The sequence below is a fragment of the Callorhinus ursinus genome, unplaced genomic scaffold (genome assembly GCF_003265705.2).
Source record: "Callorhinus ursinus isolate GAN/ISIS: 27379988/994484 unplaced genomic scaffold, GSC_fseal_2.0 scaffold18, whole genome shotgun sequence".
NCBI classification, from domain to species: Eukaryota; Metazoa; Chordata; class Mammalia; order Carnivora; family Otariidae; genus Callorhinus; species Callorhinus ursinus.
The window spans coordinates 21,170,730-21,190,276 of NW_027397080.1; the positions used below are offsets into that span (position 1 = coordinate 21,170,730).

General features: G+C 57.7%; 1 protein-coding gene across 10 annotated transcripts in view; it reads left to right on the forward strand.

Moving 5' to 3' along the window:
* The first annotated feature begins 3,705 nt into the window (after positions 1-3,705).
* RAP1GAP (RAP1 GTPase activating protein) overlaps positions 3,706-19,547 on the forward strand; it is a 64,771-nt gene continuing 48,929 nt past the window's right edge. For 2 of the 10 annotated variants that reach the window (XM_073903220.1, XM_073903221.1), the window contains exon 1: positions 3,706-3,852. The gene's annotated coding sequence lies outside the window, so the exon portion shown is untranslated. Of the gene's footprint in view, positions 3,853-19,238; positions 19,280-19,547 lie in introns of those variants that run through there. The other 8 variants (XR_012381353.1, XM_073903222.1, XM_073903217.1 and 5 more) reach the window with 5 other exon arrangements.

Consider the following 19,547-nt stretch of genomic DNA (forward strand, 5'->3'; position numbering starts at 1 on the left):
TACTTAGGTCTGCAGCAGAAACTGCTCCGTCCCAGAAAAGGAATCAACATATTTGGTGCTAGACTGTTCTAGCTCCCTGAGTGTAGGGGCTCTGGCCACCTTATTCTCTCCACTGTTGCCCCAGTAGCCACATGATATGTTCTCAGCTGGGAAAAATGAATGAACACCTCAGGATCCGCTAGAAGCTCTTCTGTGCCAGTAAGATCCCAGCAGAGAGCTTTCTATTGCTTTCATGTGACCAGGGCTCCCCCCACCTTTGGGCTTGTCTCTTTTGTCCTCAAAATAGGGACTCCTAGCTGTGTTTGCATTCATGAGCCAAAGACTTCTGTAACACAACAGTGGGGGCCCCCCAGCCAGCACCAGCATGAGCCGCCCAGCCATCCTGTCTTGTTCTCACTGGGGTGGAACTGTCCTCCCAGCCACCCCTGCAGCTCTGGTTTCCCAGCCCCTCCTAGACCTTACTCATGCTCTGTGGATAGCACACCTTGGAGACCCACTGCTTTTGAGGTTTCTTCCCCTGCTTTTTCTGCTGGGCGGCCCCTGTCCCCACTTTTCTCCCCTTTGATCCGGTGCGGGGAGGGGGGACAGAGAGAGGAGTTCTTGCCAGGAGGCAGTTGCCTCCTTTAGGACTCCCTCGTGCCTTATTCGGAGTTTACTGTTGTGCCACCCACGTTTTCATTCTCCAGCCTTCTTAGATGTCAGATGTTTTGAAGCCAGCTTTCATTTTTCAGCGGTTGGGAGGGCAGGGGTGGTGGCTAGGTTGCAGTGTATTAAGTGTTTGAAAAAGAAAAGGCTTGTGCCCAGAGGCAGCTGTGTGTGAGCGGTCAGTCCTGAGTGGTTTGGATTGAAATAGGCCAGGGAAAGTAAGGCTCTGGGGTCTTTGTCCAATCTTCCCTCCGGTCCCCAGGCTCCATGCCAGGCTGCATGCCCAGCCCCCTACAGCACGTGTTGCCTTCAACCCAGGGGCCCTGACAGTCTCAGAATGGTGCCCCCCAGAACACAGTGGAGATTATAAGCCTCTTGCATTGAGGTTTTCTCTAAAGAGGAAAATGCTGTAATCGAAAGCTCCTTGATTATAAAGAAGGAATAGAGAGGCTTGGCATAGAAGAGCCTTCGTTCCTTGGCCTACTCAGCCAGGGTCGGGCACATGCAGTCCCCCAGTGCCAGTAGGACCTTAGGCCCTTGGGGAACTTGGAGTCTGCCAGTCCAGAGCATGAAAGGTCACAGCTGCAACTGCTCACCTCGTGCGTTTCTGTGCCACTGCTGCCTCTGCCTGCCCCCCTTGTGCTGGCTCAGGTGGGGCGCCTTGGTCTCCACTCACGGTCTGGAGTGGTACCATTGGCCATTAGCTAATTACCATTAGCCAGAGTTGGGAGCCCGTGGCCTCTCTGTCTCACAACAGGGAGGGGGAGAGGGATTTCTGGGGGAGTAGTCGAAGCAGGAAAAGACACTGGGACTGATCTGAATCGAATTCAAGGATCCATCTGGCCCAGGGTCCAAAGAGCGGGAGGATGGGAGGCGATGTGGTGCTGAGTTCCGAGAACTCTGGAATTTGTGTGTCCTTCCTGAGATGTGTAAGCCCAGCCCTGCTGTAGGCCAGCCAGCCAGCCCAGCGCATGCTACCCTGGAAGGCCTTTAGGCGTTCAGCCAGCCTGTCTCAAATGGGATTTTATTCCACCAAGCATCTCCCGGGACCAGTGCCCTAATGAACATACCTGTCTGGGGCAGTTGGTATGCCACAAAATCCCTGCTGCGCCACCATCCCCCAGAAGTGCCTCGACCAACCTCATTTAACTTCTGTCTCCTTACAGCTTTGAACCAGCTATATAGCCCTGGTGCATCCTGAGGAGGATCCAGGCCCAGGCCCAGTGCTGGGCAGGAAACCAAAGGGTCCTCCGGGGAGGGGGAAGGGGGCACAGAGTAAGCAGGCGATGTTCCAGGCCTCTGTCCCCAGTCCCAGGGCCAGCAGTTGTCTTCCTCCTGCCCTGACAACATCGTTCTACCAGCGCTGCTAGACGAGTTGTCTGTGGTCCAGCAGCACCAGCCACACGGCAGAGATTCCTTAGAAACGCAGGAGCTCAAGCTCCAGACCCTCCGCACCAGGATCAGGCCACTCCAATGCTGTTCAGAATTTGAGAAGCCCTGGGCTGGGGCCTCTTTCCCACCCATGGCTGGCGAGGGCTTGCCGGAGGGAGAACTTGACGCAAGGCCTGGGAAGAACTGGTGGCTGATCCACACTTCCCCTCTGCCTTTTTGCATCTGCAGGTGGGGTTGGAGGTGGAATGAGGATGAGGCATGTCCTCATTATTAATTCGAATCTCTTCTCGGTTGGGTGAGAGTCTTGGAGAAACGTGGCCCTGGTCCCAGGGGCCAGGGGACTGAAAACTCCGGGGCCTGCATGTCTCAGTGCAGAGGCTGATGTAAGGGTTGCTGTGGTCCCAGTTCTTTTCCTTAATGAAATGCGGTGCCTGTGGCTGGAAAGATGGGGAGCGGGTGGTGGGGGGAAGGTGGGACTGACAATCCCTTAAGTACAGCAGGTGCTCGATAAATAAGTTGAATAAGTGAATACAAGGCTTGAGTCCTCCCTAACTTGTCTGTGAAGTGGGCCTGTTGGCCTCTGACCTCAGAGGGTCCCTTTGGCTTGGTCCGCTAATTCTAAATGGTTGGTGAGACGGACCTTTGTCTCTACCCCTTTTGCAGACTCAGTTTCCCCAGTTATTAGAGCAAGGGAGTGAGATCCAGAAGTCTCAAGGATCCCCTCTGACATCAGTGTTGTATGTGACTCGGGGCATGATCATCGGGTCGCTGTCACCCATTGTCCCCCAGAGCTCTGGCCCTGAAGACACACTGCCTGTCCTCTCCATTCATCCAGCGTTGCTCCTGGAAGAGGAGCCCAGGGGAGAAGAAAGGGAGATGTGCGACACAAATGGTGTTCCCCTCAGGGAGGCCCAGGAACTGCTGCTGCGGACTTGCACGTGACCTTGGGCAAATCTCTTCCCCTCTCTGGGCCTCAGCAGGTAGACTAAAAGTGATCCCTGTGGTCCCTTTCTGCCCGGCTTTTCAACTCTGGACCTGACCCTTCCTGCCTCCTGCTGCTGTCCCTCCACTTCTTCGTTAGAGGCCAGGGCTCACTCCTCCGCCATCCCGGGTTAGGCTGGGAGTGGAGGAGCCAGCTGCCCAGTCCAGGGAGGATGTCCAGGAGCCGCTACCTGGCTGGGGGTGGAGTGGTCACGACGCGGCTGCTTTGAGGACTCACACCAAGCTTCCCTGTGCGGAGGACGCGATGTTGGGGCACAGGCTCCCGGCCCACCTAACCCAGCGCTTTTTCCTTCCTCCCCGCCCCTGCAGACACGCGGAGCCCATGGGGGCCTAGGGCGTGTCCCCCACCTTTCCCGTCGCCCCCACTTGCCCCAGAAGCTGACCCCTCCCCTTGGAGCCCCCGCTATTGGCCGGATCGCTGGGTCCTCTCCCGGGCCCTGTCACAGTCTAGCCACGTAATCTTGAGCCAGTCTTTGCGCTCTCTGGTCCTCAGTTTCTCCACCTGAGAAATGGCACAGAGCACCCGCCGCCGGGACCGCCGTGAGGGGCGACGGGCGCGCGGGGACCGGCAGGGCGGGGGCCTCCGCCGCTCCCGCTCCCTCGCCCGCGGCTCGGGCTCCGCAGTGACGGGGGGAGCGGCGCCGGGGAAGGAGCGCTCCGCGGTCACGTGACGCCCCCCCCCCTTCCTCCCCGAACTGCGGCGGCGGCGGCGGCGGCGGCGGCGGCGAACGCGAAGCCGCTTCCGAGCAGAGCTGCAGCGGCTGCCGCGGGCACCGGAGTGCCGAGCCCAGGACGCCCGGCCCAGGCCCGCGGGTGAGTCCGCACCGCCTGGGTGCGGCCCGGGGACGGGGAAGGGACGGCAGTGCTGCGGGCTCCCCTCGGCCGGCCGCCAGGACCCCGCGCAGGCGGGGACCCGGGGTCCGAGGGTCGGCGGGAGGGGGCGCGGGCAGGGTTGGCCGCGGCCGGAGGCGGGCGTGGGGGGCAGGCCTGGGCTGAGCCGGCTGAGCACCCCCTCCCCGCTTGCGGGGTTTGGTCCAGGCGGCCGCTGAGGGGGCGCGGGTCCCACCCCCCTGCGTGGGTGGGAGTCCCTCTTGCCCTCGGCCTGGGGAGGGGGCGCCTTGGGTGCAGAGGAGGGAACGGCGGAGAAGTGGGCGCGTTCCCTCGATCCCTGGGCAGGGGCCCCGGGCCTTAACGCCCCCTCAAGAGGAGGCGCTCCGGTCCTCAGAGGACGGAAGTGGGGGTCCGCAGGGGCAACGACCCTAAGCCGAGAGGGCGGTGATGTCCTTGCTTCCCCGGGGACGGAGCGCACTCCCCCCGCCGCCCCTGTCTCTGGCCCGCCGCGGAGCAGGGCACCCGCGTCACGCAGTCGGGCGCCCCCTCGCCGCCTCCCTCCCCTGGCTCCGCAGGATCTGAGGGCTCGGTGGGAATCCACAGGGCGGTCCCCGCGCCCCGCAAACGCTTTGGTGCCGGCCTTGGGGTTCCTGGGCGCGGGCGCGCGGGGGCGCGCACACGCGCGCGCGCACACACGCGCGCGCGCACACACACACACCCCCGCTCAGGAGGTGAACGGACCCCAACCTGTGCGTGACCCCCAAGTCCTTGTTGGGGCCATAGCACAGGCCTGGGCGGGGGCGGGGGGTGGGAATCACGAAGGACACCCCACCCCTCACACATGGCACATTGACATCTGTCCCCGTGCTTCATTCCCTCCCTGGCGGTAGTCAGAGGCCAGCAGGAAGGGCCACGGAGAGAAGCTGGGTCGGGACAGAGCCAGAGAGAAAGGCAGAGGGAAAATGAAGTAGGAGGTGTCATTTCTTTCCAAAAGGGAACTGGGTCCCAGGCTCTTAGCCCACCCTGCCAAGGGGGCAGTGGTCCCTCCTTCCTGATCGTGTCTGGAAGAAGAAGCTGGGGGTGGGGGGAAGGTCTGTTTTCTAGCAATGGGAGGAAACATCAGCCAAGTTGCTCCTGAATGGGGAGAGGGCAGCAGCGGAGTGGGGGTGGGGGTGGTCTTGCCCAGCTGGCCCCAGAAATCCCCCTATTTCTCCATCCAGGCGTCAGCCACCCTCTGAGCTCCCCTCTCGCAGTTGGAGGTCTAGAGAAGTGGAGGGGTGACTTAATGGCCTCAGAAAGGATTCTAGGTAAGGATTAGTCCCCAGGTGGCATGAGCACCATCCCCATGCACAGCAGTGTGTCAGGTGGGGTGTGTGAGTGCGTGCATGCACACTGAGCTCTCCATTGCACAGATGAGGAAACCGAGGCTTAGAGAGGCTAAATAACCTGCCCAAGGTCACGGAGTCGCCTCTGTCAGGGCTAGCGTCAGTTCTCTGACTCCTGATCTAGGTGGATCTTTGGGGGGTGGAGGGGTGGGGTCTGTGACGAGTGGAGTGGTGCCGCTTGGGGAGGTGAGGCTGCATCTGGAGGGATGTGGGGAAGCTGGCTCAGGTTAAGGAGAACCCCTCCACCTTTCTTCAGGGGCCAGAACTCAGACCTTCTTCCTCTCCCAGAGCCCGGTGCTTGCTTTGCTGGCCCTTCCCACAGCCACGATAGTCCATGCCAGCCTGGGACTCCCAGCTTTCCTTGGTCTTCTCTGTGTTGCCTACCCGGCAGGGGTCTCAGGAGACCCTTCTCCTGGCTCTATTCACCCTCCACCCCTATGAGACCCTCTTGTACTGCAGAAGGTCTCCTTGGCCCCCGAGGGCTGGGGGTGGGGTCTCTACTGCTCAGGCCTCAGGACCCTGCAGCGTCTGCTCAGGCCTGGAGTAAGGGAGCCCCAAGCCCCTGCTTTAGCTCCCCCTCAGCCGGCCCCACGTTCCGGAGCTGAGAGGCCCTTTGAGGACTCCTGGACCAGGTCTGTCTTCCACACCACCTGTCTGTCTACGGAGGCCTTTGTCCTGCCGAGCAGCCACACATAATGCAGAAGCAGCCGAGACCTGTGCACAGCCAGACACAGAAGAAAACACGCCCCGACTCACAAATACCCTGAGACCCAGACACAGCAACACACAGGCACATGCAAAGGTCAAGACTCCCGCCTCCAGCGCTGGCCGACGCTACAGACACCAGGAGATACCCCACGCAGCACGCGGACACACAGAGATGGAGGGGGTTGTCACGAGAAGAGCCTCCTCAGAAGCCCTCATCGGACTGACAACTGCTAATGTGAACCCCTCCCGGGCACACGCGTGAGCCCTACACACACACACACAGGAAAGAGCACGAGAAAGCCCCACGCCCTGAAAAATCACCCTGGCAGATACGCACCCACCCACACCCAGGCCACCACGGGTGCACACACGTGCGCATTACATCAGCTTCCTGCGTGGGGGACGTGAACTCCTCGTCACCCTGGGAGGGGGTGGCAGGGACCCCTCTGACCCCCCGACTGCCCCAGCAAAGCCTCATCTTCCTTTTCTGCCTCACATGAACCCCGCTCGGCTGACCCTGAGAATACTGGGAAAGTGCCTGGTGTTTCCCCCTCCGTGTACCCTCCTCTCCTGCCCCTTCCCCCTCCCCACCCGCCAGGGTGCCACAGGAGCCTCTCCACCCTGCTGTCCCTGAAGGTGCTGCTCCACGGGCCCCTCCTAAGACAGGACACCCCCCCAGCCCAAGCGGCCCTGGGGTTCCCTTTCCTTTGCCACTTTGCCAGGAGGCCTCGCCAAGTCCTGGCTTCTGCTTTGCCCTCCAAGCAAGGCTGGGGGCCAGCTGGTGTGAAGGGAAGGGAATCCTCTGAGATCCTCTGCCAGGCTGTGCCCCAGCACCCTGGCTGTACCCCCTGAGAGGCTAGTGTTGCTGGGGAGCAGCTGCCGAGAGATGCTTCTGTGGGCTCTGATAAAGTCCCCAGGGCAGACAGATGCTACGTGGGGTCAGTGAGGGGGCTTTGCCATTCTCACTCGGGCACTCAGCCTTGGCTTGCCAGAGTGTTGGTTCTGAGTCCGGGCCTGGCCCTCACTCTTGCTGGCTGTGCGGCCCAGGCAAATCATCTCCTGTCTCTGGGCCCATCTCCAGCTCTGGGAGGCAGCTCAGCGTGGCCCACGAGTGTGAGGTGTGAGGTGGCAGCCCTTCTGCCAAGGAGGAAAGGAAGTTTGGCTCTGCTGGACATCATGGGGCGGGAGTGGGGGGGTGCTGGCTAAGGACTCCCAGCAGACTGAGAACTCTAGGTCCACACTAGGTTGAGCAGGGGCCATCAGCCCTGGGACTTCCTGTGATGGCCACCCCAGGGCCAACAGAGGGGGACTCGAGGGCAGGGCTCATCTGTAGGCATTTTTATGCCCCCAAAGTGCTCTATTTTTAGGGCTGAAGACTAACACTTACAGGCAGTGACTCAGAGAGGAGGAAGGGAGAAGAGGCAGAGGGGTGCTAGTGGAAACACCCCAAAACAGGGGAGTCCCACTGGAAGAAAGGAGCCAAACCTATGATGCTCGTGCTGTGAGCTGGTACAATGACAGGGATCTCGTTGACACACTTGGTAAGCATTTACTGAGCTGTAGTGTGTCCCAGGCACTGTGGCAGGCACTGGGGACAACAGAGATGAGCTGGGTGTGGCATCATTTGGCCCCTTCCACAGCCCAGTGTGATGTTACTGTGACCACGTCTCAGAGGAGGAAGTAAGGCTCAACGAGGTAGAGTGATGTGCCCACCCCACTAGTAAATACCTCTGCCAACAGGAGCCACCCACCCCTGGGCAGCCTTTTGGAAGCGGAAGACTTGAGTTCAAATTCTGACTTTGCTACTGAATAGCTATATGACTTAAGCAAGTTATTCCATCTCTCTGAGCCTCTGTTTCTTTTCTTTTCTTTTTTTTTTTTAAGATTTTATTTATTTATTTGAGAGAGAGAGAGCACGAGCAGGGACAGAGGGAGAGGGAGAAGCAGACTCCCCACTGAGCAGGGAGCCCGATGTGGGGCTCGATCCCGGGACCCTGAGATCATGACCTGAGCTGAAGGCAGTCGCCCAACCAACTGAGCCACCCAGGCACCCCCCGAGCCTCCGTTTCTTTATCTATAAAATGCAGATCACCCACTTTATTTGCTGACGGGGCTATGTGAAAGGTTAAGGAGCCTAATGGAGGCCGGTACCCAAGGCAGCACCCATCTGCTGCTCATGGTAGGGATTTGTTGGGGACTAAAAGGAGATGGGCTGGGAGTCCTCAGGGATCCAAGTCCAGTCTGTGCTGTGTGATTTTGGACCAGCCACTTAGGCTCCGTCTGCCTCCTTCCTTCTCCATAGACCAGGGATGATGAGCCCTTGTTCGCCTTCCTACCTGGGAGTATTGTTTGTGCGGATCAGACATGATGGCTGGGAGCTGCTTTGAAAAACACAGAGCTGCACTCAGAGAGAGGAATGCACAGAAGGAAAAACAAACACCAGAAAAACATGAAGAACAATCTATTTTAAAAAAGTCAAATATTTTATTACGGCGAGAAAAAAAATAAGCCTTTTCTTCAAGGTTTTGGAGTAGTGGGGACTTTTCCCCAGGACTTCACATTTCCAATTCAGTTGGCATTGCAATCACAGGAGATGGGTGGTTTCCCCCGTGAGGGGTCAGGGCCTGGCACATGGCAGGAAGTCATAAGTGGTAATGGGGTCTGTTCGTGGAATTACGAGCTGCACAGGGACAGGGGGTTTCTGGTGGCGTGACTGGCTTCAGCGTGAGAGGTGGACATCGGGACACTGGCTTGGTTCCAGTGGAGGGTGTGTGTAGGGACGAGCTGGAGTCAGCTCATGGAGGGCCTTGAATGCCAGACTAAGGAGTTTGCATTTCTCTGAAAGCCAGTGTGGAGACCCTCGAGGGACCGGCTGAACCTTCTGTGGGCAGGCCTTGGGTCCAGAAGGAGAAGCTAGCCCGGCACAGTTCTCTGCCCTGCCCTGCTGTGTAAGAATGGCCCCATTGCCTGTTTCCCTGAGTCTCGTTTTCCTCGTGTGTGCAAAGGAGCATCTTTCTATCTCTGGGACAAGCGAGAGGACCGAGGCACCAAATGCTCGGGGAAGCAGGGGACTGCCATCTGTGCTGGAAATCAGGAGACCCATGTTCCCCCTCTCACCCCACCCCACTAGTTGGGTGATCTCAGGCAAGTCAAGCCCCCCTTTCCATCTGTGAAATGGGCGGATGCGGTTTCTGCCTTTATAGGGTGGCTCGTGCGAGACTTCACTGGGGAGACAGAGCTACCTGTGGCTCAGCTGTGTTGTGTCTCTGGGGGAATCCCGCCGTTTCTTGTAACTACCTGTTCCCCAGGCTCCCCTGAGAATTTGGGGCTGCTGAGATTTGGGGTGGATAGCGGGAGAGGACAGACTCCTGAGCCGCCAGAGAGGCCGTGACCTGCTCAAGGCCATAGGGGCCACCGCCTGCCACAGCCAGGCCGTTGTGGGAGATGGAAGGGGGAGCCACGTGGGTCCAGCTCTCTGCTCTGCTCCTGAGTTCTCGGCTGCAAGTCTGTGGGGGAAAGACACCCTGACCCCCAGCTCAGAGGACAGCCTTCTTCAAGGTCCCACTCCTCTAAGTGAGGGCTTTCGGGGCGGGGTGGAGGCGGCTGATGGAAGGTGACCTTGGGAACTTTTCTCTTCTGCCACGTGCATGCTCCGTGTGGGAACTGCTGGGGCAGCCCTGAGTCCTCCCTTCTCAAGAGTAGGGTGTGTCATCTCCCTGCAAGGGTCTGCCAGGACAAGGCCCCCTGCTGATGGGCAAGCCTCCCACCTTCCTGCCTCTTCCTGATCTCGGAGGTCCAAAGAGAGGCCATCCACCCCTGGCAGACAGCTTGTGCCAGCCCTGGCAGCAGGCTGTGGATACCCTGGGCTGAAAGCTGTGTGTGTGTGGGCTCCAGCCTTGCCCCATTCACCACCTGCTTCCACCTGAGACTTCCACATGCATACGGGTGTCCTTTCAGTACCCCCCCCCAGGACCCCAAGCCCCCAGACACAGGACTGGACAGAGTCTTTAGGGTAGAGCCGTCACCTGTCCCAGCCACCAGGCAGGCCCCCAGACTTCCCTGGCTGGGGAGGTATGGCCTTCTGCCGTCGTCTGATGGGCAGGAGAAACCTGGGACCTGTGCCCTGCCCCTGCCCCCGTGCCACATTGTTGGGGTGGGAACTAGCTGGCTAGCTCGGGGATGACATAACAACCACCAGGAAGGTTCTGGCAAGGGAGAAGCAGAATAGAGGCTGAGTGATAGAACACAAGTAGGGGGCATGAATTGAGTCCTTAGAGTATGTGGGCCTCTGTGCTAAGCACTTTTCATGGATCTTATTTAATCCTCAGAGCGGTTATTAGACCCACTGAGGCTCAGAGAGGTTAAATGGCCTGCCCAAGGTCACCCAGCTGGTGTGTGGCCGGAGCTGAGATTTGAATTATGGTCTGTCTGACTCCACTTTTAACCACTTTGGCCTACTGCATGCAGAATTAGATGAGGTTAGGGGAAGGGTGCTATACAGAGGAACAGGCTGAGCCCTTAGGGAATGGTGGTAGTTCTGGGCAGGGGTAGGGAGGGGGTTCACACTCTGGGGCTGTCCCCACACCTTGAGGCCATGGCCCTGAAACTCCCAGGTCCTCCTCTCTCCTTTCCCCCTTCCCTGTGGCCTGTCCCTGGGGCTCCGTGCCCAGGCTGGGTTGAGAAAAGAGGATGAATGAAGAGATTTTTGTTTTTCTGCAGAGGTTCCCGGGGATGTACAATCCCACAGACCTTGGCTTCTCCTGGCCTGTGTCTGCATAAATTCCCAGCTTGGAAACCGAGAAATCCTCAGCATCAGAGCTGGAGAGGAGCCCATGGGATCAGCTGGTCCAACCCCCTTGTTTTACAGATAATAATTATTATGATTACACCCGATGGTAGCAATTCACAAAGGGCTTTCACATCTGGGTTGCCTCTTAAGCACGCCAGAGCCCTTGGGGCTGGCAGAATTCGGGCGGGGGTGCTTGTTATTCACCTCCCCACTTGGCAGCCGAGAAAAACTGAGGCTTAGAGAGGCCAAGAGATGGGCCCCAGAGCACACAGCGAGCTTTGGTCCTGGGCTCCAAACCCAGATCTCTCCTCCCCCTGGGCCCCTTGTACCCTCCTGGAACCCCCAAGGCTCAGAGCCCACGGGGTGTGGCTGCAGGACTAGTTCTGCATTAGGGGCAGGCCAGGGGGCAGTGTCTAGGGGGGTTGGTTCTGTTCCGACATGTGTGGACGTGGGACAGGACAGGTATCAGTGATGCCCACCTTCCTCCGTGTTATGGGAACACACTTTCCTTCTCCGAGCCGAGGGGCAGAGCTCTTTCCTAGAGGCCTCCCGCCCGACGTGCCTGGCTGCCCCAGAAAATCAGACAGAAGGTGCCTTGGAGAGCCCTCATTATACAGAGAAGGAAACTGGGCCCAGAGGGGTAGGGACCTGCCCATAGTCACACTGAGCCAGTGGCAGAGCTGGGCCTGAGTCCTGGGTCCCATGACTCAGTGTAAGGCTGTGCCAAAACACGTCCAGTAACTGTACCAAAGATAAAATCCCTACTTACTGAACGCCTACTGCATTCCAGGGCTGAGCACTTTACATTGAATTCCCAAAAAAACAACCCTGTGAGGGTAAGTACTTTTATTATCATTACAATCCCTTTTACAGATGAAGAAATTGAGGTTTCTGGAGGTTGTGAAAATGGCCCAGAGTCACAAACCAGAAAGTGACAGAGGCGAGGGTTCAAACACAGGTCCATCTGACTCCAACCCATGCCGATGTCAACCCCCAGATGTAATATGATAGGAATAAAATCGATTTTATCTTTCTTTTTGTTCAATAGCCAGCCTAGGACATCATTCATTCATTCACTGAACATTTATGGAGTACCTACCACGCTGAGGAGACCAGGGAGCTGATCTGGAGTCCAAGGCCGAGAGCTGAGGGTCAGAGATGAGGCGTGAGGCTGTGGGTCTCCAGACATTCCTAAACTCCCCGTCTCCATGCATGATGGCCACCTTTCGCGCCTGCTCTTGTCCCCAACCCAGCCACAGACTGTGCATTTTCCAACCTCTTTCTTTGCTCTCCAGCTTGCCCGTGGGGTACGTTGCAGCTGATTTACCCTGTGGGAATGGGGGCATGACTCAGCAGAGGCTTCTGGACTTTGTACATCCCCAAGAAGACCCTGCTGACAATGCCATTAGCATCCACCACCGTGCAAGCCCTCTGTGGGCACAAGCCACTGGGCTAAGCCCACTCTGTGGGCATCACCTCTTCTACTGAGCATCATCGCTGTCTGAGCTACCGGCTAGTGTATCTCCATTCTTTGGATGTGGGAACTGAGGCTTAGAGTCGCACAGCTCCGGACTGGGATGGAGCCCCACTGTCTGGCTCCCATGTCTGTGCCCATCCCCCATGGCTCACCCTGCCCTGCTCCGTGTCCAGGCTCTGTGCCCAGGCTGTGTGGCTTTGCATTTAGAAACCTGGTTCCTGGAAGTCAGGGCTTCAGCCAAGCAGCAAGTATTTATTAAGCACCTACTGTGTGCCTTGGAGAAGTGCTTTGTGAGGCTACATTTTGTGAGGATGGGGAGATAGGAGCTCCTCTGTGAGGGATGGCGGGGGAAGCTCCTGTGCAACCACCCCACCCAGCCCCTGAGTTCAGGAGGCTTTCAGGTCTCCAAGGGTGTCATGCCAGAGCATCTAGTGCTGTTCGAAGGGCTTTTTTCTTGGCAGGAGTCCCTGAGCGGGACTCAGAGTAAAGACCTCAGAGGACCTTTACAGTCACTTCTACTTCTACTAACCTTGGGGCAAACCCCTCAGGGCCTCAGTTTCCTGGTCTGTGAACAGGGGGTGATAATTGCACCTAATTTACAGGGTGGTCAGGAGGACTGAACCAACAAAAGAGCTTGGTACAGGGCCTCGAGAATTCGTCGCTGTTCCTCCTGAGCTGGGGTGCCTGCATATGTGATGGGGGCTGAGGTCTTGAGGGGGCGTCAGAAGCTGGCTCTGCTCTGTTTACAAGCCTCAGTTTCCCCATCAGTCATGGCTGACATATAACTTTTGCATGATCTGGGGCGCGTAGGTGCGGCCCTGTGATCTGCACACCGAGAGAACGGGTCCCGGGGGAGAGGGGGCGGCGGGAACACGGTGGGCGGCGGCACAGGTGCCGCCATTGTGGCGCGCAGGTGTGCCATTGTGGGCCGGGAGAGGCGCGGCAGTTCGCGCTAGGGAGAAGGGAGAGGGCAGTCTCTGCGGGCCACCTCCGCACCGGGGGAGGAGTGAGGAGTGCGGGGGCTGGCGAGTGCGCAGCCGAGAACACAAGACGCTTCCTCCGGGCGCTCTCAGGGCCCCCGCTCGCCCCAGGAGAGACGCCCAGGGCGCTGTCCCGGGGCGCTGTCCCTGGTGCTGGAGCCCGCCTAGCCCTCGCTCTGCAGTTCCCACGATGGCCAGCTGAGGGCGCCCGGGACCGCGGCGGACTCCTCAGGCCCCGTTCAGAACACGATTTAAAAATGCGTTCTTTATTTTTTTGTAATGGTATTCCTAGGTGATAAGCCTATCTACACAGCTGATTTCAAAAGCCAGACAATATACTGCCTAAGAGAAATGAAAGCCCTCTACTTCCATAGATAAATACTCTGGCATGATCACACCACAGGACCTAATGAAGTAACCAAATACTTGCAACTGTCTATATATCCTTTACACTTAAGGGCAGAAAATATTATTGCTATACCTGATTTCTACTTCAGAATGGCTTCAGTAGTTTCATCTTTGGAAGACTCAGTATGTATTAAACCCACACTAAAAAATACTCGAATGTAGGGGCACCTGGGTGGTTGGGTTGATTAGTCCGACTCGATCTCGGCTAAGGTCTTGATCTCAGGGTCATGAGTTCAAGCCCTGCATTGGGCTCTACGCTGGGCATAGAGCCTACTTAAAACAAAAACAAAAACATCTCATATGTAAACCAGACTTAGGTTCTAGGATGGGATAAACAGGCTTTTCACCCACATGAATGTCTGGAAGGATATTTGATGGACGACAGGTCTTCTTTAGGTGGGACTCTCCTGACAAAGCTCTCCTGGCTCTTACCCACTGAATGGCAGTGGTGATCCCTAGTAATTGCTAAAGATCAAGACCATCCTCATGTATTTCTCTAATGCCCTTTTGGGGGAAGAGCCACCCCTGTTGAAACCACCATCATGGTGGGGACGTTAGCCAGGTGAAGAGGGGTTCAGAGAATCCCAGACTGGTTGGGTGGGAAAGGCTGGCACTTAAAGGAATTATCAGGGCATCCTATCCCCCGTCTTAAAGATGGACCAGCGGAGGTCCCAACTGGGAAGGGGTTGTGCTAGGCAGGGCTGGGGGACCACAAACCAAGTCTCCTCCTGGTACAGGGTTCAGTCAGCCCAGCTGCCCTGGGTGGAGCTCTGGGCATCAAGCAATCTCCCTTCCAGTTCAGCCTCCCTGCCCCTGAAAATGCCCTTAGCAGGGGGATAGGAGATGGAGGCTGGCTGGATTCCAGCCTATAATGTGTGACAGGGGCCTTGGCCTCCCCTCTCCTTGGGGATGCAGCAACTGCACACTTCTGCTCCCCCCAAGAAGCCATCCTCGCTCCAACCTCTATTTCTTCCCAGTAGTTAGCCGGGCACGCTGTGTGTGTGTGTGTGTGTGTGTGTGCGCGCGCGCGTGCACGCGCACGCACGCATCTGTGTCTGTGTGTATATTGTGTGAGCATAATGTGATCTAGGGGTGTGTGGGCCTGTGATGTCTGTGCATGAATCTGTTGTCATTGGTGTGTATTCACAAACACATGCATGTGTATGCAAATGCAGCCATAGTCAATAGGTGAGTGCACACTGATTTGGGGCCTGTATGTGTGTTTCGACCTTTGTGTGTGTGTTGGGGGGGAGGCTTTGCAATGTAGAGCCTGATGTTTATGTAAGCACGATTGCATGCATTTGATCTTGATATGATCTCTCTAGGTGCGAGCTAGTTGCCTCTGTGCATAGTACAAGGGCAAGGGCATGTGTGACCTGGTGAAGGTTCTGCGCGGGTGTGCATGCAGATTTACCCCAGACCTTATCTGTCTTGTTCATCCTTTATCACTGGTGCCTGAACAGTGTCAGTCACACAGTAGATACTCAGTATGTATTTGCTGAATGATTAAAGGAAGGAAGGAAGAAGCACCTTCATGTGTGTCTATGTTTCCAGAAGGGCTTTGTTCTCAAGGCCCCTCGAGGCACATGGTCCATAGGGTGAACAGAGACACATCCTCAATGGTGGGGGTCTGAGTGGAGGCATTCATTCTGGTCATTCTGGCCAGGCCAGATGGTCCTGGTCTCGGATGAGGATACTTTGAGTAGGCAGAGGTCTCAGGAACCCACTGAATGAGACTGGGGTCTCAGAGCCAGGACAGGGGGTGGCTGGGTCAGTAACCTCACTGGGAAGCTGCTTGGAGAAAGGGTGTGAGCCAAGTCCCACACCCTCTTCCCTCTTTTCCCAGGGCCTGGGGACCCCCCAGGAGACTCTTCTGGGAGTTCAGGGTTTATAGCATCTTGGGATTGGGTGGGTGTGGCTTGGCTAGAAAAACCACGAGCTAAGGATAATGATGCCTTGAGTCCATGGAATTCTCTCAAGGCAAATGCATTTTTCCATTATTATGTCTTTAACCCATCAAAGTGAGAGTGGGTGTTTTAACAGATGAGCAAACTGAGGCCCAGGGAGGAAAACTGATTAATGCAGAGACACGCAGGAGGCTGCCTGGCTGGGCAGGAAGCCCAGGACCGTCCTGTCTCCTGCCCGGGAGGTTCCAGGCAGATATCCTCAATGGGAAACAAGAACTGACCCCACCAGCTCCATCTGGAGCCCGGGAAAGAGATCTTCCCAGGAGTCTGCCCCTCCCTATTCCCTTACATTTCCCTGCTGAGGGCTGAGGAGGGGGTGTTGGAGGCAGGTGGGTGGAACTCCCAGAGTTCAACCCAGGGTGAACTTGGGAAGGGAGCTCTGCAACCCTCCACCCCTGCACCCTTCCCTCCTCCTTTGCACAGTCTGGCACCTGTTGGAACAACTTGGGTACAAATCTAGGAGGCCCAGAAGAGGAAGCTTCCTCCTCGAGGGAGGTCCTGAACTGTGGAGGGAGGAAGCCTGGCTCTGGTTTCTAGGTGAGAGGCTGGAGGGAAGGGAGGAAGGGAGCTCTGTCCCACCCCAGAGGTGGCAAGGACTTCCCAGTACCAGTTAGGGAGCACGGGCTCTGTGCTGACCCGAGACTATTGAGTTCCCAGTGGAGGCCAGATGTTTGGGGGGCTTTAAATAGTGTGTTTGAGGTTACACAGCTAAGAAGTGTCAGAGCCTGGTCCAGCATCAACACCCTTACTGCACTGCTTGTGTGTGTATGTGTGTGTGTGTGTGTGTGTGTGTGTGTGTGTGTCTTGGAAGTTGTGCCACTTGCCCACGCATAGATCTGCCCCATTCTTTCCAACAGCTGCATGGTACTGCATGGTATAAATGGACCTTAATTTACTTATCCAGTTCCCTCTGGATGGCCATTAGTTTGTTTTGGAATCCCTACTAATAAATCTTCCCTACCTCTACAAAAATGGTGACTTCATGTCCTTCAGACTAATGAAAACTGATGCTGCAGCAAGTGTTATACTTAACAGGCACAAGCTCTTCAAAGACTATTTTCTCAGCGCTTTATAACTATGAACTTGATTAATCCTTGGCAAAACCCTCTGAGGTAGGTACTGTTATTTTTGTCATCAACCCCATTTTGCAGATGAAGAAATGGAGGCACAGAAAGATTAAGTGACTTGCCCAAGGTCATGCAGCTGACAAGTGGGCGAGCTGGGATTTGAACCCTGGGAGAGTTGAAGGATGAAGATATAAGCACCTACCTCCCTGTCCCTTTGTCGTCGGCCATCCATCTTCAGGCTTACATGCTGTGATGTGGCAGAGGGTACATTCTTGGAAGAGGTCTTGCAGGTTAAGAAAGCACATTTAAATTCTGCTGTTGCTTGAGGGACCAGAAGCTGGCTGGGGAGTGTCCTGTGCATCCCTCGCTGGGGGAACGTGACCCCCACCCCCACCCCACCCCCAGCTCTTGCCAACGAGGCAGCTGCAGCTGGTCAGAACCCAAGAGGCTGGAGCCCACACTGGGTTCTTTGTCTTTGGTGGGAATCCTGCAGCCCCCACAGCCCCTCTCAAGGGCCCACTGTCCTAGCACCAGGAGGGCCTCCTGGGGGCCAGGCCCGGCTGGGAAACTTGGAACATTGGAGACTACTTGGCCACACTGCCAAGTGGACATGCAGAATCCACTCAGGAATCATTTTCACTGAAAAGACAGACTGATGAGGCTGAGGGCCATGTCCAAGGGGGTGCAGCAGCCTGGAGAGGGCTGGGGTCTTGGGTCCCAGTCCTGGCACTGTGTATACCCCACCATGACCCAGGCCCAGCTCCTGGTCCCCCATCTCCCCCAGCTCTCTGGGCACCCATGTGCTGATATCACTCAAGAAGGGAAGACTTCCCCCTCCTCAGGCCAGCCTGCGTGCTCCTAGGGCTTGCCCCTCGGAGGGCCTCCTGGATTGCCCTGTGAGGAGTGGGCTTCCTACACTGGCCTGGCTGTTCCCTCCACCCAGGAATCTGAGGCCCTGCCCAGAGGAGAAGGGCCCAGCCCTGGTTCTGGAGCACCCTGCCAAGAGGGAGCCAGACGCGCCTCTAAACAAATGGAGCAGATAGTTCTAGGCCCAAGGCAATCACCCTTGCCCTGCCCCGCCTTTGAACAAGGGGCTCTTGAGGGCTCCTTTGCCCATCAGAGTGTGTGAGAGAGAAGTGGTCTGGAGTGCAGGCAGGGAGGGGAGCTGGGAGCCGACCCTCCAAGAGAGAAGCAATTGCAGTGAACCAAGTTCTCAGTTTCTTCATGTCTGAAATGAGACCAGTGCACCACCTCCCTCTGCTCATGCGAGGCAAACTGTGAAGGTCGGTACCCGGACCAGTCATTTCCCCGGGGGAAGCTGGGGCTAACAGCCTGAAAGCCTTCTGAAGAATCCCTGCCACCCTATTGCCCTGCCCTCTTGTATCCTTGGTCGTCCTTCCTCCTCCCTCCCCTGTCTTCTGTTCTCCATGCATTCCCTTAGTCAGAAAACCCCATAGAAAACCTCAAGGCTTCTAAGGGCCGCCCTGGGGTAATCCCTTCCTCTTTGGGGGCCAGAGTGGGCATTCTGGAAGGGGTGGGTGAGTCCTGGGGGCAGGACAAGTGTCCTGTGTCTCCTGACACATCTTTAGCTGGGGGAGGGAGAGACAGCTTCCTGTAGGGTGGAACACAGGACAGGGAGCTCTGGGTGAGCAGCATGCAGAGGAGACCATCACAGCGTTTGTTGAGTGAGTGAGTGACCTGCTCTAGGACTCAGAGCCCAGTTCCTCCGCAGAAGGTTGCTGAGTGAGGGAACCTAGTGGGGCATCTCCATTCCTGCCCCTTTGCTCCTCCTCCTCACCGGGCAGTGGGGGGCACCTAGGAAGAGGGGGATGAGAGTGGGCAGTAGAAGGGCTTTCTGGAGACTGTGTTCCTTCCTTGACTCATCCATTTGCCGGAAAAGCAGAGCTTTTGACCTACAGTGCAAGAGTCATGTTGCAGCCATATATTGAGCACTTACTGTGTTCCAAGCCTGGGCTGAGCACTCTGCATGAATTAACTCCTTCCATCACCATGTGTGTGTGTTGGTGCGGTAGTTCCATTTTACAAATGAGCATATTGAGGTACAGCGAGGGCAAGGACTTGCTCACAGTGTAGACCATTTTGACCCTGGATTCCAAGTTCTTGACCTGGCCCGCTGCGAGCTTCACCCTCGCGATGGGGGCGGGGCGGAAAACAGATCCGCCGGCACCGCCCAACGGCTCCGGGGAGCGGGGGCTGGAACGGGGTGTCGCCTGCAGAAGAGGGCTGTAGCCCCGTGCGCCCCTGGTCTGGGGTGGAGGATCGCCCTCGGCCAGCGCCGCCCTTTCGCACGGAGGCCCCGTCCGCCCCGCATCCCCCCTGCCCCCTCCGAGGTCCCCGCTCGGAAAGTCCCGCGAAGCCCCCGCCCCCGGCCCGCGGGCGGCGCGAACAAGCGGCCCTTTCTGCGCGCGGCGGCCCCCGGCAGCTGGCCCGCGGCCGGCGGGGGCGCGGACAATCCCGGGGCTTGTGGCCAGGGCGGGGCGGCCCGAGTTGCCAAGGTGACCCGGGCGCGGGGAAGGCGGCCCCGGCGCGGCGCGGCGCGGGCGGGCGGGCGGGCGGCGGCACCATGAGCGGCCGGAAGCGCAGCTTCACCTTCGGGGCCTACGGCGGGTAGGTGCGCCGGTCGGGGGCGCCCGTGTGCGCGCGGAGGCAGCGGGCTCGCGCCCGCCTGGGGGTCGGGGTCGGAGTCGGGGGTGGGGGTGGGGGTGGGGCCTCCGTACTTGCGAGTTGGGGTTTGCGTGTGAGCGGAGCGCCTTGGTGGTGAGTCCGGGTGTTTGCGTGCGCGCCTGTGGGTCCCGGCCGGCTGTCCGTGGACACCGGGGGGCACACGAGTGCACGGTGGGCTGCTCCGTGCGTGACAGCGCCTCTGCACATGGCT